Source organism: Nansenia antarctica (genome assembly GCF_963989245.1).
Source record: "Nansenia antarctica genome assembly, chromosome: 20".
Classification (NCBI taxonomy): Eukaryota; Metazoa; Chordata; class Actinopteri; order Argentiniformes; family Microstomatidae; genus Nansenia; species Nansenia antarctica.
This window is the reverse complement of record NC_137693.1, coordinates 20215213-20231698: the sequence shown is the minus strand read 5'-3', so window position 1 is coordinate 20231698 and position 16486 is coordinate 20215213. Positions and strand designations below refer to the sequence as shown.

At 43.2% G+C, this 16486-nt stretch overlaps 1 pseudogene across 1 annotated transcript in view; it reads right to left on the bottom strand.

Annotated features, from left to right (window-relative positions):
- The window catches only part of LOC308174445 (replication protein A 70 kDa DNA-binding subunit-like), a 31040-nt pseudogene that overhangs the window by 13101 nt on the left and 1453 nt on the right, over positions 1–16486 (bottom strand). Inside the window, exons 2-7 of the transcript in view lie at positions 15866–15954; positions 15542–15619; positions 13494–13620; positions 10747–10822; positions 3258–3326; positions 385–580 (exon numbers count right to left, since the gene is read on the bottom strand). The product of the transcript in view is annotated as a replication protein A 70 kDa DNA-binding subunit-like (transcript). The remainder of the gene's footprint in view (positions 1–384; positions 581–3257; positions 3327–10746; positions 10823–13493; positions 13621–15541; positions 15620–15865; positions 15955–16486) is intronic.

The window sequence follows — 16486 nt, the reverse complement described above, 5'->3', positions numbered from 1 at the left end:
AAACCCAATCTTTACCGAGACGGTCACAATTTACCTGCCTGGCAGATAAGGAGGGAGGGCGATGCAGAGGGTGCAGAGCAGACTTTTAAACGAGCTGTGGGAATGAGGCATTCTCATCTCTTAATCTCTCCCACTGTCTGTCTAAATTACTTTCCTTCTGACCCTGACTTGTCCATATCCCACTCCTTCCACGCCTGCGATTGGCCACCTACCCACAGTTCGTTTCCTAAAGACCATTTATCTTAATTTACCAGTAATCTATAAGTAATCTATGCATTCCATCTATCTGTCCTCCATCCTCCTATCTACAAATCAATTGTCTCTCTACCCTCCTATCTTTCCTCCTCCCCCCCCACCCCCCACCCCCCACGCTCCGTTTCCTACCGACGATGGCATCCTTGTCTCTGTTCTCCAGCTCGGAGATAGGCACAAAGTCGCACTGCATCATGGGAAGGTCCTGAGTGTCGTCGTCGCAGGGTACGATGGAGGTGTCGGCGTGGAGGGTCATCTCGTAGTCGTTCTTCAGAGTCGTGTACTGCTTGTCGGCTACCTTCAACGTCCCCCGCGAGATGTAGGATGCCTGGGGGAGATAGGGGAGGAGATGTAGGACACCTGGGGGAGATAGCGGAGGAGATGTAGGACACCCGGGGGAGATAGGGGATGAGATGTAGTACACCTGGGGGAGATAGGGGAGGAGATGTAGGACACCTGGGGGAGATAGGGGATGAGATGTAGGACACCTGGGGGAGATAGGGGAGGAGATGTAGGACACCCAGGGGAGATAGGGGAGGAGATGTAGGACACCTGGGGGAGATAGGGGAGGAGATGTAGTACACCTGGGGGAGATAGGGGAGGAGATGTAGGACACCCAGGGGAGATAGGGGAGGAGATGTAGGACACCTGGGGGAGATAGGGGAGGAGATGTAGGACACCTGGGGGAGATAGGGGAGGAGATGTAGGACACCCAGGGGGAGATAGGGGAGGAGATGTAGTACACCTGGGGGAGATAGGGGAGGAGATGTAGGACACCCAGGGGAGATAGGGGAGGAGATGTAGGACACCTGGGGGAGATAGGGGAGGAGATGTAGGACACCTGGGGGAGATAGGGGAGGAGATGTAGGACACCTGGGGGAGATAGGGGAGGAGATGTAGGACACCCGGGGGAGATAGGGGAGGAGATGTAGGACACCCGGGGGAGATAGGGGGAGGAGATGTAGTACACCTGGGGGAGATAGGGGAGGAGATGTAGTACACCTGGGGGAGATAGGGGATGAGATGTAGGACACCTGGGGGAGATAGGGAGGAGATGTAGGACACCCAGGGGAGATAGGGGAGGAGATGTAGGACACCTGGGGGAGATAGGGGAGGAGATGTAGGACACCTGGGGGAGATAGGGGAGGAGATGTAGTACACCTGGGGGAGATAGGGGAGGAGATGTAGGACACCTGGGGGAGATAGGGGAGGAGATGTAGGACACCCAGGGGAGATAGGGGAGGAGATGTAGGACACCCGGGGGAGATAGGGGAGGAGATGTAGGACACCCAGGGGAGATAGGGTATGAGATGTAGGACACCCAGGGGAGATAGGGGAGGAGATGTAGGAGACCCAGGGGAGATAGGGGAGGAGATGTAGGACACCCAGGGGAGATAGGGAGGAGATGTAGGACACCTGGGGGAGATAGGGGAGGAGATGTAGGATACCCGGGGGAGATAGGGGAGGAGATGTAGGACACCTGGGGGAGATAGGGGATGAGATGTAGGACACCTCGGGGAGATAGGGGAGGAGATGTAGTACACCCAGGGGAGATAGGGGAGGAGATGTAGGACACCTGGGGGAGATAGGGGATGAGAGCAACACATCCCAGTCTTAACGCTTCTTAGCTACCGTCAACTGCAATAATGACATAGATAGTCACATTTTACATTACTTACTATTTACATTTTTCGCATTTAGCAGACGCCCTTTATCCAAAGAGACTTCAAACAAATACATGTGTCTAAGTAAGTGAATCATCTATCCACCAGTCATAGCAGGAGAAAGTCATCTACGCTCGGGACAGGGGCCTTGGGCAGTCGTAATGCTAGAAGAAGGAAGAAACTAAAGTACAGTGGAGAGATAGTACAGGGCCTTTCTTTCGCTGCCGTACTGTGTACAACCGTGTTGCCCATCCTGCCGAGCCATCTCGTAATAATACCACACTGGAAATTGGTTCTAGATTTGTCCTTGATGATGCCATTCATGTACACTGCATGTACATTTGTTCTTTATTAGTATGATGTGTGCTTGGTTTTTATCATTGTTGGATCAACTAAACTGGCCTTAAACAATGTCCAACTGACAGCAAGAGTGTAACGTACATTTAAGAGTGTACGTGTAATCTGAAAGTGTTTTTTTTATTTTTTATGTTTCGAGTGCTATAATCTCACAGTTGTTTTATTGTCTTTTCTGCATGTTAACTCAACTTGTTTGTCTCCCAGAACCTCTACAAGAGGGGCCATTTCTCTGAGCTACTGGCAGTACAGGGGGTAAAGACAAGACCTCCAAAATAGCTCTGGCCAAAATAAGAGCTAAAACAAAATATCTTGGTATACAGAAAATACTACACTTACATGCATAAAACATTTACATCTCTAAAACACCAGAAAATAGACTCGCTAACTCCCGAGTCTGCTAAACAAAACCATTTTAACCACTCTGTTTACCACCTTCATTTACTCCCTCCATCCTTCTCTCTCCTTCTCTCTCCTTCTCTCCCCCGCCCTCCTTCATTTACCCGACAGAGACATAGGAGAGTCATCCCAATGAGCTAGACAACCTCCGCTCACAGACCTGTCAATATCACGACACGCCAGGGAGATAGATTCATTTCTTTATTTATCTTTGGAGGGCAGAGGGCACAAATTGAATCCGGGGGAAAGTCATTGGCAGCAGTTGTTACCTCGAGTCAGAAAATGCTGGGAGAAGGATTAGGGGTTAATTGAGTTATAAAGTGCAAGCTGGTCTTACCGGTAAGGGACTGTCGAGACTGAAGAGAAAACCTGTACATGTGTTTGACAAGTATGTTCAAAATGTTCCAGGAGAGGTCATGGTCACATGACACCTCGGGTCAGAAGAAATCAAATACAGTCGCTACCTTTGCCGTCATGGTGCGGGTACATGAAATGAAGAACCGACTGGATCTACCAACACATGTTATTGAATTTCCATTTTTTTCTTCAACAGTGGCAGAATATCATTGATATTAAGGGCTCACTCACCTTGCCCGTCTCCACCAGGGAGAAGAACTTGTCCACTTCCTTGTTGAAAGCAGTGACTCTGATCTCCCCCTGTGAATCAACACAGTTCACACAGACATTGTCAGACCAGGAGAGTCATTTATAAAAGGTTGTCATTTAGTTTTCTTACTACACGCATGATTCCCTCTAAACCAACATCTGGAATAGGTCAATATAAACCTGTTATGGCAGATAACAAATATTAAATAAAGATTTCATGGTAAAAACACCAGCGTTAATTTTGGCAGCTATTTTAGATTTAGTCTTAGTCTTTAAACGAAAATGCATGTTAGTTTTATTTATTTTTTCTGAGTGGGGCAGTCCCACTCATATTTTTCATTTTATTGACAGATACAGTAGAGATTTAGACAGGAAGGATGGGAGAGAGAGAGGAGGGATGACCCGCTACGCCACCTAAGCGCCCCAGTTTTAGTCACACTTAGTCAAGTTTATCCTTCTTAGTTTTTGTCGACGAAAACTCATAACATTTTAGTCTAGTTTTAGTCAACGGAATTCATTACATTTTCAGGGGTGCAAACTTGTCACATTTTAGCCGTTTTAACCTCAAAATAGGTCAACAATTTTCATAAATGTTCTTTGTTTTCAGGCCAAAAACAAATGTTGTCACCTTTTTGGGCCATCACCAGTTTGCACCCCTGCATTTTAGTCACATTTAATAGTCCCTCTTATAGCGACATTCAACTCCTTGCCTTCCCTTCTTCCTGTGTTGTCTAAAACAGCATTATAGTCCAGTTTTCCCAAATTTCCCCCCAGGGGATCATTAAAGTATATCTTATCTTATGTTGCAGTACCCAAATTGTCCATTAGATGTCTCTTCATAGGATAGGTCTAGGAGGAAGTTATTAAAAATAGTAAGCTGGAGTATGACATGCTATGCCCTGTGCTGTGTTGAAGTAAAGACAAGACAGGTGTTGGGAATTGGATGGAAATTGATGGGTTATATCAAGTAAGCTGGGGTTTCAACAGATATAATATATATATATATATATATATATATATATATATATATATATAATAAGTCTTACAGCAACATTTGATTTCACTGTTTATGTAATATTCTTACCGTAGCTGGATATCTAGCTAGTCTCTCTCTCCCATCGATGCAATGCTGCTGTGTTGTCCTCATTACTACTAAGGTCAGTATATTGCACAGATAAAAGTGTTAACTGATATGTTGCTTTACTCCAACAAGAAGAAACGAAACATTCTTTCTTTGACTACCATCGGTAGGCTATTTATTGTCCATCTTAAACTTTTTACATTGTGTGATTAGATAGAGATGTGCTGAAGCAGGGGAAAGACTGTACTGTCACAGACCTGCTACTTAGGTCGGCCTGTAAACACAGCAGTGCCTTCACCTCTGTGTCACTGTAACTCCATGTGCCATATGTGACACATCTAAGTTATACTGGGCATAGCTCTTCATGAAAACATACATACGGTCAAATTAACATGTCAAATACAACAGGGCTTTAAAGTGAACCTAACTTTCTGTACATATCACATTCTGTCAATATGAAGAAGAAAAAACATTTGCAAAAACATTTGAAAAAACATTTACATTTTACATTTGCCTCTGGTTTTAAGTAAATACATCATCTTTCCACATACTGTAACGTCTCTCTCAACTTGTTGACTTTCCACACCCAAACCCCCAACCAGTATGTCATTTATGGATTAATTTTCAAAAACAAATAACCTCTCAGCTGCCCCTATCTGCTTTGCTGCTTGTGAGAATTAGGCTACTTATCTCGGTAAAATGAGGCTTTCTCTATTTCGATGACCATGGGTGAGGTCGCCTGTAACACTAAAAACTCGCTCAGCAAATGCTTGAGATGCTGGCATTGCCAGAAGGTCAAAAGCAAGAGGTTTTAGGGCCTGGTAAGCAGTAGAACCCTGTGCAGCCCAAAAGTCAAAAGCACTCTTTTCGTTTATGGGCTGAGAAAGCTGCTCCTTGTATTTCTTTATCTCTTGCCAGACACTGGGCTTTGAGAGGCTAGGTCTCCGGCTTGCATGTGATTTTGACAGAAAACTAAATCTGGGTCGCTTTGATGGGGTTGTCTCTGGTGCCTCTCTTCTCTCTTCTTCCTCCTCCTTCACCTTATATGCATCATCATCCGCCTCCTCCCGTATTACTGGTGACACAGTTTTAGAAATGTAGTCTTCTGCTCTTCTCAGAAGCTCCTGAATTTGTTGGTCATCATTTTCAATGAGGGCTTCAGGTGAAACGGTCGGATCCAGGAAGCATGCAGCAGTGGCGAGGGGTGAGAACTTAGGATCACTCGGATCAAGGAAACAGCTGAAGCGTTCCTGCATCTTTGCCTTCATCTTTTGCGCCAGGTCAGCTAGGTCGCTGTCGTCAGTGTTGAGGGGGAACTCAGACAAGTGAGCACTCAGGTCCAAGAGGGCGGGCACCACCAGGGACAGGGACATAGTGTCACTCTGTAGCATCTTGGTATGCTCTGCGAAGGGGAGGAGCAGGTCTCTCAGAGCAGCCAGCTTCTGCCACTCACTCAGCAGGAGACAGTCCATCCCATCAACAACCTGGATAATTGGTGAAAATTTGATAATTGATTCCTTCACTTCAAGAAGGCGGGAGATCATCAGGTATGAGCTGGACCATCTAGTGAGGCAGTCTTTGACCAGAGTAAGTCCACACTTGAAGAACGACTTGCGGAAGAGCCTGACAACTACTCGAACTTTGTCAAGGAGCCGTTTGACACTTTGTTCCTTCTGGATCATGTTCACAACGAGTTGCAGCGTATGTACAACACAGGGGGTCGTCTTTATGGCTCCATACCTAGATCTAGAAGACAGACACAGACATAGAGAGAGAAGACAGGCACTTTATTAATCATCCAAGGGAAAATCAATTGCCATGAGCAACACCATGCAATCACAATAATGTATTAACACACACATCATCATAACGCCATAAGGGATAAATACTAAATACTCAAACGTAGCTCAGTAAGTGACAGACATTATCTAGCCTGCTACTAAAACGTCTACAAACTAAAATAATGTACCTTTGCTCTTCTTCATCCTCATCCTCAGATTCTCCATCATACAGATCTGCTTCCTCCTCAGAGCTGGGATCATCATCTTCCTCATCCTTGAATGCTGCAACCATGTTGCTCCCGTTATCCGTTATCATCATAATTTTTTCTTTTGGTATTCCCCAGTCCTCTGTGCATTGGTCGACACATGTCTTCATACACTCTGCAGAGTGGGAGATCTGCTTAAGTCCCAACAGTATGTGTTCCGCTTTGTTCTGCTGAGTGCAAAAGTAGCATGCACTAATGGCAAGGAACGGCGCCGTTAGTCCATTTTCTATCCGTATCACGTCCAGCTCAATTGTTATTCTGCTTGCTGTGGCAAGTTTATCTTTGAATTTCTGTCTTTCTGCATTGTAAAGTTCTGCAACTAAATAGTATCTTTTTGTTTTTTTGGGGACGGTCAGCCTCTCATCGATGGTCTTCATCATTTGTATGAAGTCTTCGTCCTCAACCGAACGGGCAGGTAGGCCAGTGCGTCCAATCCACTTGGCGATAGCCTCTTCTTTAGTACGCTGTTCTACCGAGTCTGCTTCATATTTTGATTCTGTAAATAACAGCTCTGGGATAGACCCTGTCCTCCTCTCTAAAGCAGGTTGCTGTTTTTGTGGTCTTGTTGTGTCTGGGATCTACCGGTGAAAATAGAGGAAGTGGATACAATTAGTCTCAAAAAATATACTGTATACAGATCTCCTATTATATGACTACAGATGAATTTCAATTAATTTAATGTAAATAATAATTTTAAAGCAATGCAACAGTATTGTCATTAGAACATAAGAAAATAAAAAAGTTAAGATTCTGAAGATTCAAATGATGTGAGCACAATACAACTACTTGGCGTTACAGCCAATCAAATGATCCTCCATATGAACTACTGTGCAATCTGATAACCAGGGGCGATGTAATCAGCTGGCTTGTTGGCACCACTGTGCACGTAGCCTACTATTTCTTGATTAATGTCACAGGGTATATGGAATGGAATGGAATGGAATGGACTTTATTTGTCATTGCTACAGTACAGGTACCAAACAACGAAATTTAGGAGGGGTGGCTCCCCTGGTGTTAGGAAAGGGAAAAAAAAAACATTTTAGAAAAAGCATAAAAGCATAAAATCACAAGAAGGTAAGGAGCTGGTTTACATCAATAAAGGCTATGTACACAATCCACTGTACTATACTGCACAGATAGTCAACTAGGGTTGTCATATTGCAAATATACAGGAATCTTGAGGTTAATTTCAATACCTTTCTAAGACCTTTTAAAGACCTCGCTTGTCAATATTTTTCCAGACCTCACCGCCACTTGGAGCTGTAACCGTTTACACCAGTGACACCTTTAACTTAACAGGTTTAGTTTGCAATAGACTAGACCACTCAGTGGCGTAGCGGACGGGCCCGCAAGCGACGCACCGCGGGGGGGCCCCAGCCACTAGGGGGCCCCCTAACATTGGATCCAAACTTTTTTATTTATTTATTTATTTAAATTTAAAAATATATAAAACAAAGAAAATAAGTGGCCCTTCATTGTGTCAACCTTAATTTTAATATATAGGCCTATATTTAAAAATATATACATAGTTAGCCGTATCCAATAGCAACATGACTTTGACGTCACACGTAGGCAGCGAGACACAAGGAAAATGAGCAAGCGAAAATACAATACAAAGTACAATAAGCATTCTTTAGGTGGTGGTAGATTCTCTATTCGGACATTATAGCCGCTATGTGGGACTGTCGGTCCGATATTGTAAAAAAAATCTAATAAAAAATGTATGTTTACGGAAGTACATGTCTCAAGTATTATCTCGGCGGTTAGTCGAGTGAAAGAAAAACAACATACAGATGATAATTCACACAATATAATACCACGAAAGCGTACAGCACTAAACAATAACATTTATTTGGGCAGCATCATACTCAAACTCAGGCAGAAGGGCAGGGTCCGGCCAGGTTCACAGTCACAGGCTGTCAGTGCATCATACAGGTACATAATTCAGCATGGTTAGGCTATAGCTGTTTCTTTTTCTATTCTACTATTCTATTCTACTTCTGCTGTCTGCGTCTCCCTGGGTATTCCTAGACCAGATGGCAAACAGTAAAGAAATGCCACAATATACCAGGACTTAAGAAACGAGATGTCCAACAAAGGATTTGACTAACCCTGGCCAATTTTACGCAACAAGTAGACTCTGATGCAGCGGAGACAGGGTTGCCAGATGGGCTGGTTTTTGGTGGATTTAGAAGTTTTTAGATTGGTTAGGTTGGAAATTCTCAATCCCATCTGGCAACCCTTAGCGGAGAGTCTACACAGCTTGTATGTTTACAGATATCGCGCTGCTGTGCACACCACACTTTGTTAAAAGAAATAAAGATTTATTGTACTTTTCTACTGATAATATATTCTACTGATCTGGTCTACCATTTGGTTTTAGTTATTGCTCTCACTTGTTTGTACCTTTTGCTAAGTCAAGCATTTAGAATGTAGAGTGCATATTGCGAAATTTAGCAACGTCAATAACGCATCGGCCTTTTTTTTTTTTTACCTCCGTTGCGAAAGGGCCCCCGCCGCCACCTTGCGGGGGGGCCTCGGGATTTTGCGGTACGCCACTGAGACCACTCAGAGAGTCTAATTCAGAAAAATACCTACAAAATTCAAGACCTCATAAAATCGTGCTAAGACTTTTTAATACTTATTAAGGGTCTTGATTTTCCCAAAATTGATCCATCAACTTTTAATACTTTTCAAGACACCGCGGAGACCCTGTGTCACGCGTGGCCTGTCTGCAATGGGTTCAGCTAGCTAACACTAGAGCTTGCTGACGTTAGCTAGCCAGCTAACTAACGTTTTTTTGCAGTCATGACTAACGAAGCCATCCAAGTTGACCTGATCCTACACTATCTAGCACTAGACTACAGTTGACTACACACAACTACGACTGGCCTATGAAGTTGACTTCATGTTGGTAGGGCTAATAACTAGTTGACATTCGTTAGTGACAGTTAGCAACGCTAGCTAACTTAACGTAGCACTTTGGTGTACTTTCAGGTGCCTCTTGAGGTTTGTGATGTTCTTCCCCGTTATTTTGAAGCCACATAGTTTCTCAGCTGTTATGGCGGCAGTGCATTGTGTTTTGTTTTCATTTGCGATATAATTAAAATGCGTCCATATATAGACTCTTGTTTTCTTTCTTCCAGTAGTACCAAAACCGACTGCTTGAACTTGAGCCATGGTTGCTTTGGCGCACTTATTGCTGAATGAGTGCGCGGAGGATGGATAGACCAGGCTACAACCAAGAATGCACTGAATTTTAACATTTATTAGCTACATTTGACTAGTCGTAATTCGATTTTTACTAGTCTAAATTTGTATTCAAGATATCTATAACGTCATTCTGACTAGTCAAAACGACAGTTAGAGATATCTGTAATTGAGTTTTGACTAGTCAGAATAATAGTTGCAGATATCTTAAACGTCATTATGATTAGTAGAATTGTATTGCATGACGATGCTCATGATGGAGGTATCTCATGATATTGGCGGGAGCAGCAAAGCATTTGATGAGTGTTGGCAGAAGCAATGACGGTTGCTGTGGTGGATTATGGCAAGCCGTTTTAACATGATTAGCTACAATGGATATTCATTACTGATATCTGCAACATCATTTTTGCCTAGTCAAAACTCAAATTCAAGATATCTTTAATTATATTTTGACTAATCGAAACTCACATTTTAGATATCTGTAATTATATTTGGACTAGTAAGATTCAATTTATTTTGCCATTCAAGTGTATGGGGTTATTGATTACAGATATCTACAATTCAGTTGTAGATATCAGCTATTCACATTGCCGATATCTGCAACTGAATTATGACTAGTTGTAATTACAGTTTCAGATATCTACGGTTTCATTCTGACTAGTCATAATTCCAGTTCACGATATCTTTAATTCCCATTAATTCAAGATATCTACATTGTCCTTTAAGATATCTTAAATTAAGTTGAAGATATCTTGAATGAAGTTGTAGATATCTCAAACTGGAATTAGGAATAGTCATAATTTAATTGTAGATATCTATTATAAAGTTCTAGATATCTTGAAATTCATTTTAATGATCGATATCTCAAATTGGTGATATCTTTAATTCTGCCTAGTCGAAATGTTATTACAGATATCTTAAATTAGAGTTTAGACTAGGCGAAATGACGTTTCAGATATGTCTGTTGTTGTCAGAAAACGGGGGAGCAGCTTCAATTACCTCTACATTACCTCTACACATCAGAGCAACCTGGCGCTATGTCGGAGCAGACTGAGGTTGCATTCTTTAGTCTCACTAAGTCTGGTGACAAAGGAAATGACAGGACGGTACAACTGCAGCAAAGGTCTACTCACACTCTCATCAACGGTCTCGAAGGAGTAGAGTTTGCTCCAGGTACGGATGCTGCTCTTGTTGGTGATGATGGTCCACCTTAGAGACGGGATGGTCCACCTTAGAGACGAGATGTTACAGTCTACATCACTGGCCACTAAATACCTGGGATTGACTTTTATACTGCATTGTACAATGGTATCTATACATACTTCTAGTAATAACATCCATGTCTTTGGGATTCACTGAGTACAGTAGTAAATGGTAAATGGACGGCACTTATATAGCGCCTTTTTTGCTACTCCAAAGCGCTTTACAACGGCCTCTCATTCACTCATTCACACACACACATTCACCCACCAATGGCGGCAAGCTACCATGCAAGGCGCTGGCCCGCTCACTGGGAGCAATTTAGGGGTTCAGTGTCTTGCCCAAGGACACTTCGACATGTAATAATTTTAAATTATGACATGTGGCCAGCCGGGGCTCGAATCGCTGATCTGCCAACCTTGTGATCATTAGACAGCGACTCTACCTCCTGTGCCACAGCCGCCCCCTTTGAAATTGCTACCATTGTGTAAAATAAATGGAAATATTACCAGGTACAGTCATGTGAAAAAGATGAAAACCATTGTCTTTTTCAACATATTTCAGCATATGGACATTTGATCTTAATTTGAACAATATTGAGAGATAAAGGTAATATAACTAAACAGAAAATAAATATGTGTACAATTATCTGTAAAATGAAATGAATATACATGTATGAAATGCAATTTCCTTGTGAGTAAAAAGTTAGTGACACCCTGACATTTATTATTAATTAAAATGCCTAAAATTAGAATTGTGCACTACATCAGGTGCAAATGATAAGAACATCGTTAGAGAGGATTTTGAAGGAGCCGGTCTTATTTAAACCTCAGACATTTAGTTTGGTTTGCACTTGATTGTTGAAGTGAAGTGAGTGGTATCACCATGGCAAGATCAAAAGAGCTCTCCGAGGCCTTCAGAAAGAAGGTTGTAGATGTGTATGAATCTGAGAAGGGATTTAAAAAGATCTCCAAACAATTAGAAATCAGCCTTTCCGCCGTCTGGAAAATAATAAGTGGAGAACATATAAAAGAACTGCCAACATGGCTAGGTTAGGCTGTCTTAGCAAGTTCAGCCCAAGAGCAGACCACAAGATGCTTAAAGAAGTCTCCAACAATCGTAAAATGTCATCACGGTACATACAGGTGTACTGTAGGACAAAGTCAAAGTCCGGATCTTAATATTATTGAGATGCTGTGGAGTGATTTGAAACGGCTGTGCATGCAAGACACCCCTCAAACATCACACAGCTGAAATAATTCTGGAGGAGTGGGAAAAAAAAGCGTACTCCCACGAAACGTCTAATTGATGTTATTACAGCCAAAGGGGGCAATACCAGCTATTAGGGCATAGGGAATAGGGAAATTCAAAAGGAAATTGGATCAGTTTCTTTGAGCTCTTGAAGTTCCATAGAGAATCCTCCTCCTGAAATGTTCTTTCCACAACTGAAGACTCCATAGCCTAGTGGTGTACTCGCCAACACCTGAATGCATTTGAAATGTGCCCTGTTCTTTTTTGAACAACAGCAACGCTCCAGTTTGTCCACCGGTCTGCTGTTTCACTGCACTGATAATTGAGCAGTGAGGGATATTCATACCATAACTCTGCCAGCAATTAAATCCCTATCATGACAGCAGCTGCTGGCCCAATGTGAAGCAACCCCCCTGCTCACTGTGGATAAGACCGCTACACCAGGCTTTATGACAACTTAAAGCCAATTACAACTAGTTCTCTATGCAATTACTACACACACTCACACACACACACACAAACGTGCAGTTTCAATTGCTCCAGTGCAACTATAGTGTAAGGAGGAGAATCCTGGGTAAACAACAGTGGCACTTTCCAATAGGATATAGAAACCCCAACACAAGGCGCTTAAATCGACCTTTCTGATAAGGCAAAACAGAGACGGTGTAGTTTATTCCCAATCGTCTATCTTTACGACCGAGTCTATAGTCAATAGAGAGGCAGAGTTAAACTACCTATTAGGAGAGAGGAAAGGACAAACAACAAAATAAAAGGAAACCCTGGAGGAGGTAAAGAGGTTGTGGGAGTGAGTAAAGAGCGGGCCCGGCCCAAACCCCGCCGCGCCGAATAACAGAATCAACAGCTCAGCGGCGGACCATAAAAAAAACAGCGGTACCTGCCGTTAAATTGCCCGTTTGTGAGCCAAGAGCGGCCATCTCATTTCATTTCCATGTAAATGGACTCACAAACGCACACACACACACACACACACACACACACACACACCCCTGAGTGCTGCTTGGAATGGCAGCCTGGGAGATGGAGTCACAGTGAGGAAAATGTTTTTGCTGAGCAATGTGAACTAGGAAATAGCCTTATACCCACAGAGATCAAGAGAAATCATACGCAACACTCAGCATTTTCAGAGTAGGAGGAAAATGTTATACAAAGGTCAGTTGTATATAAACGCTGTTCATTTGCACACTCCTGAAGTAGCAAAATACACACTCAAAGATACACACACACACACACACACACTAATGCACTCATTTCAACTGGCAAAGCACACACGTTCCACTTCAAGCCGACTGTAGTTCTACCACACCTGATTCAATTAATCAAAGGACTGACAGTTCATTAAGTGTGTCAGCACTGGAGATTAAACAAAAACAACACTCCCGCTCTCCCTCTCTACAGTACACACACTCACTTGGTCAGGTAAGGGTTGAGGCTGGCGATGGGGACAACTTTAGCGGCAGACCCTCCGGGAGTGCATGGGGCAGCCATGGGTGTCTTCTTCCCCCAGCCGGTACTGGAGCCTCTGTTAGCGGAGGATGCTGCTGAACAACACAGAGCAGTTACAACTACTACTACTACTACTACTACTACTACTACTACTACTACTACTACTACTACTACTACTACTACTACTACAAACCACTGACCACGTACAGCACGTTTGAGCATGTTTGAGCATTTTAGTGTATGTTTGTGCATGTTTGTGCATGTTTGTGCATGTTTGAACATGTTTGTGTGTGTTTGTGTATGTTGGAACATGTTTGTGTATGTTTGTGTATGTTTGTGTATGTCTGTGTATGTTTGTGTATGTTTGTGTATGTCTGTGTATGTTTGTGTATGTTTGTGTATGTCTGTGTATGTCTGTGTATGTTTGTGTATGTCTGTGTATGTTTGTGTATGTGTGTGTATGTTTGTGCATGTTTGTGTATGTTTGTGTATGTCTGTGTATGTTTGTGCATGTTTGTGTATGTCTGTGTATGTTTGTGTATGTCTGTGTATGTTTGTGTATGTGTGTGTATGTTTGTGCATGTTTGTGTATGTTTGTGTATGTCTGTGTATGTTTGTGCATGTTTGTGTATGTTTGTGCATGTTTGTGTATGTGTGTGTATGTTTGTGTATGTTTGTGTATGTTTGAACATGTTTGTTTGTTTACGGGTACTGTCTTTCTTTAGAGAGTAAACAGACAATGCCACAGCCGTTGCACAGTTCAAATCCACATTGTCAGAAGCCAAAAGTTTAAACACATTTTGGCACACGCGTGACAAAGGCCCCGGTGGTGCTGACACAGGCCAGTGTGTAAATAATGTATTCTACACGCCCTGCCCCAGTTTAGCATGGGTGATAACAACACTCTGCAACAGTGGAGAACTGGCAAGGATGACATGACGTCCAATTCCACAGAGTGTGTTCCCATGTTAAAGCTCCTGTTGTGGAACACAACAAATAACCCCTTTGATAACAGTGTGTGTGTGTGTGCGTGTGTGTGTGTGTGTGCGCGTGTGTGTGCGTGTGTGTGTGTGTGCGTGTGTGTGAGTGTGTGTGCGTGTGTGTGTGCGTGAGTGTGTGTGTGTGTCATGAATACTGTCCTGGGGGAAATCACGGATAGAGCAGCTATTTTCAGGCAAGGGGTAATTACAGTAACATCAATATTCATACACACGGCATCCGGATAGAAACAAAGACAGAGAGAATGGGTAAGAGTGAGAGAAAAAAAGACTCTACTCTATCCCTCTATCGTCAGGTCATATAGATCAGGACAGGACTTTCATATCAACAAAGCCATCAGGACGTCCCCGCTGTAGCAGATTGTAGGTAACACGGATCAATGTAAAACACAGGAAAGAAGTAGTCTGACAATCTCTGCTGAGTCAAATTAGGGCTCTCTCTATCTCCCTCACTTCCTCTCCCTACCTCTCATTGGAGCCATTAGATTCTTCAAATCACAACAAAATATAAAAATATTCATGAAGCCTTGAACTTCGGGTACACACATACCCTCAAAATCCCAAAACACCAAAACACCCCTCCCACGCCAGGTCCCTGTACACAATAAGATCTATAATCTCTAAACTGACAGTAGAAAAATAAATCTGACTAAGATGATGCCATAACAATGTTATGGTAACATTGAAGCTAATACCACATATGGGAGCAGCTAACAGTGAGCAGACAGTAGTCGACCTTCTTTGTGTGAGTATATGCCTCCCCCTGCTGGAGATACTACAGTACTATTGGAGCTTGGAAACTGAATAAGCGTGACACCAGGTTTGGCCTCAATTTCAATTTGGACTCAATTTAGTAGGAGACAGACTACTATTCCTATTCAAGACGAATATTGCGATTTATTTTCAAAGGTTTTTGTCAACTGAAACAAATGTTTGCTTCCTGAATTATTTGATCTCAATGAGAATTCAGTCACAAATGAAAATGATTTATTCCTGGACAGTACAATACACGTACCACTGGGAGAGCTGGGAGGAGTGGCAGAGGTGGAATCAGGGGGGTTCAGCGCAGGCTTCTGGGAGGACTTGGTCTGACCTGCAAGGTGGGGAAAAAAACAAGCATGTATTGCATGCAATTCTATTACAGCCAGCAGTATTTCAAAGTGCAGTCCTGTCTGTTTAAAATGTAATTGTCATTTTGGTCAAATTTGTCACAAACAGCCCAATAAACGTTCCTTTATTGTGGTACTTAGTGGGGTATAACAGGCAGGGTTCCAACTTGACTAGGTTGAGTTTGACAGTTATCTGGCTCTGAGTCTGCTGGTTGTTGGTGGAGACGTACCTGGCTCATAGGGACAGGGTGTTCCTATCTTCCCTCCCACCTCCTGTGCTGACTTCACCACCTCCATGTCCAACACCACCACGACAGGCCTAGAACACACACATTACACACATTCACCACCTCCATGTCCCACACCACCACGACAGGCCTAGAACACACACATTACACACATTCACCACCTCCATGTCCAACACCACCACGACACGCCTAGAACACACACATTACACACATTCACCACCTCCATGTCCCACACCACCACGACAGGCCTAGAACACACACATTACACACATTCATCACCTCCATGTCCCACACCACCACGACAGGCCTAGAACACACACATTACACACATTCACCACCTCCATGTCCAACACCACCACGACAGGCCTAGAACACACACATTACACACATTCACCACCTCCATGTCCAACACCACCACGACACGCCTAGAACACACACATTACACACATTCACCACCTCCATGTCCCACACCACCACGACAAGCCTAGAACACACACATTACACACATTCACCACCTCCATGTCCCACACCACCACGACACGCCTAGAACACACACATTACACACATTCACCACCTCCATGTCCCACACCACCACGACACGCC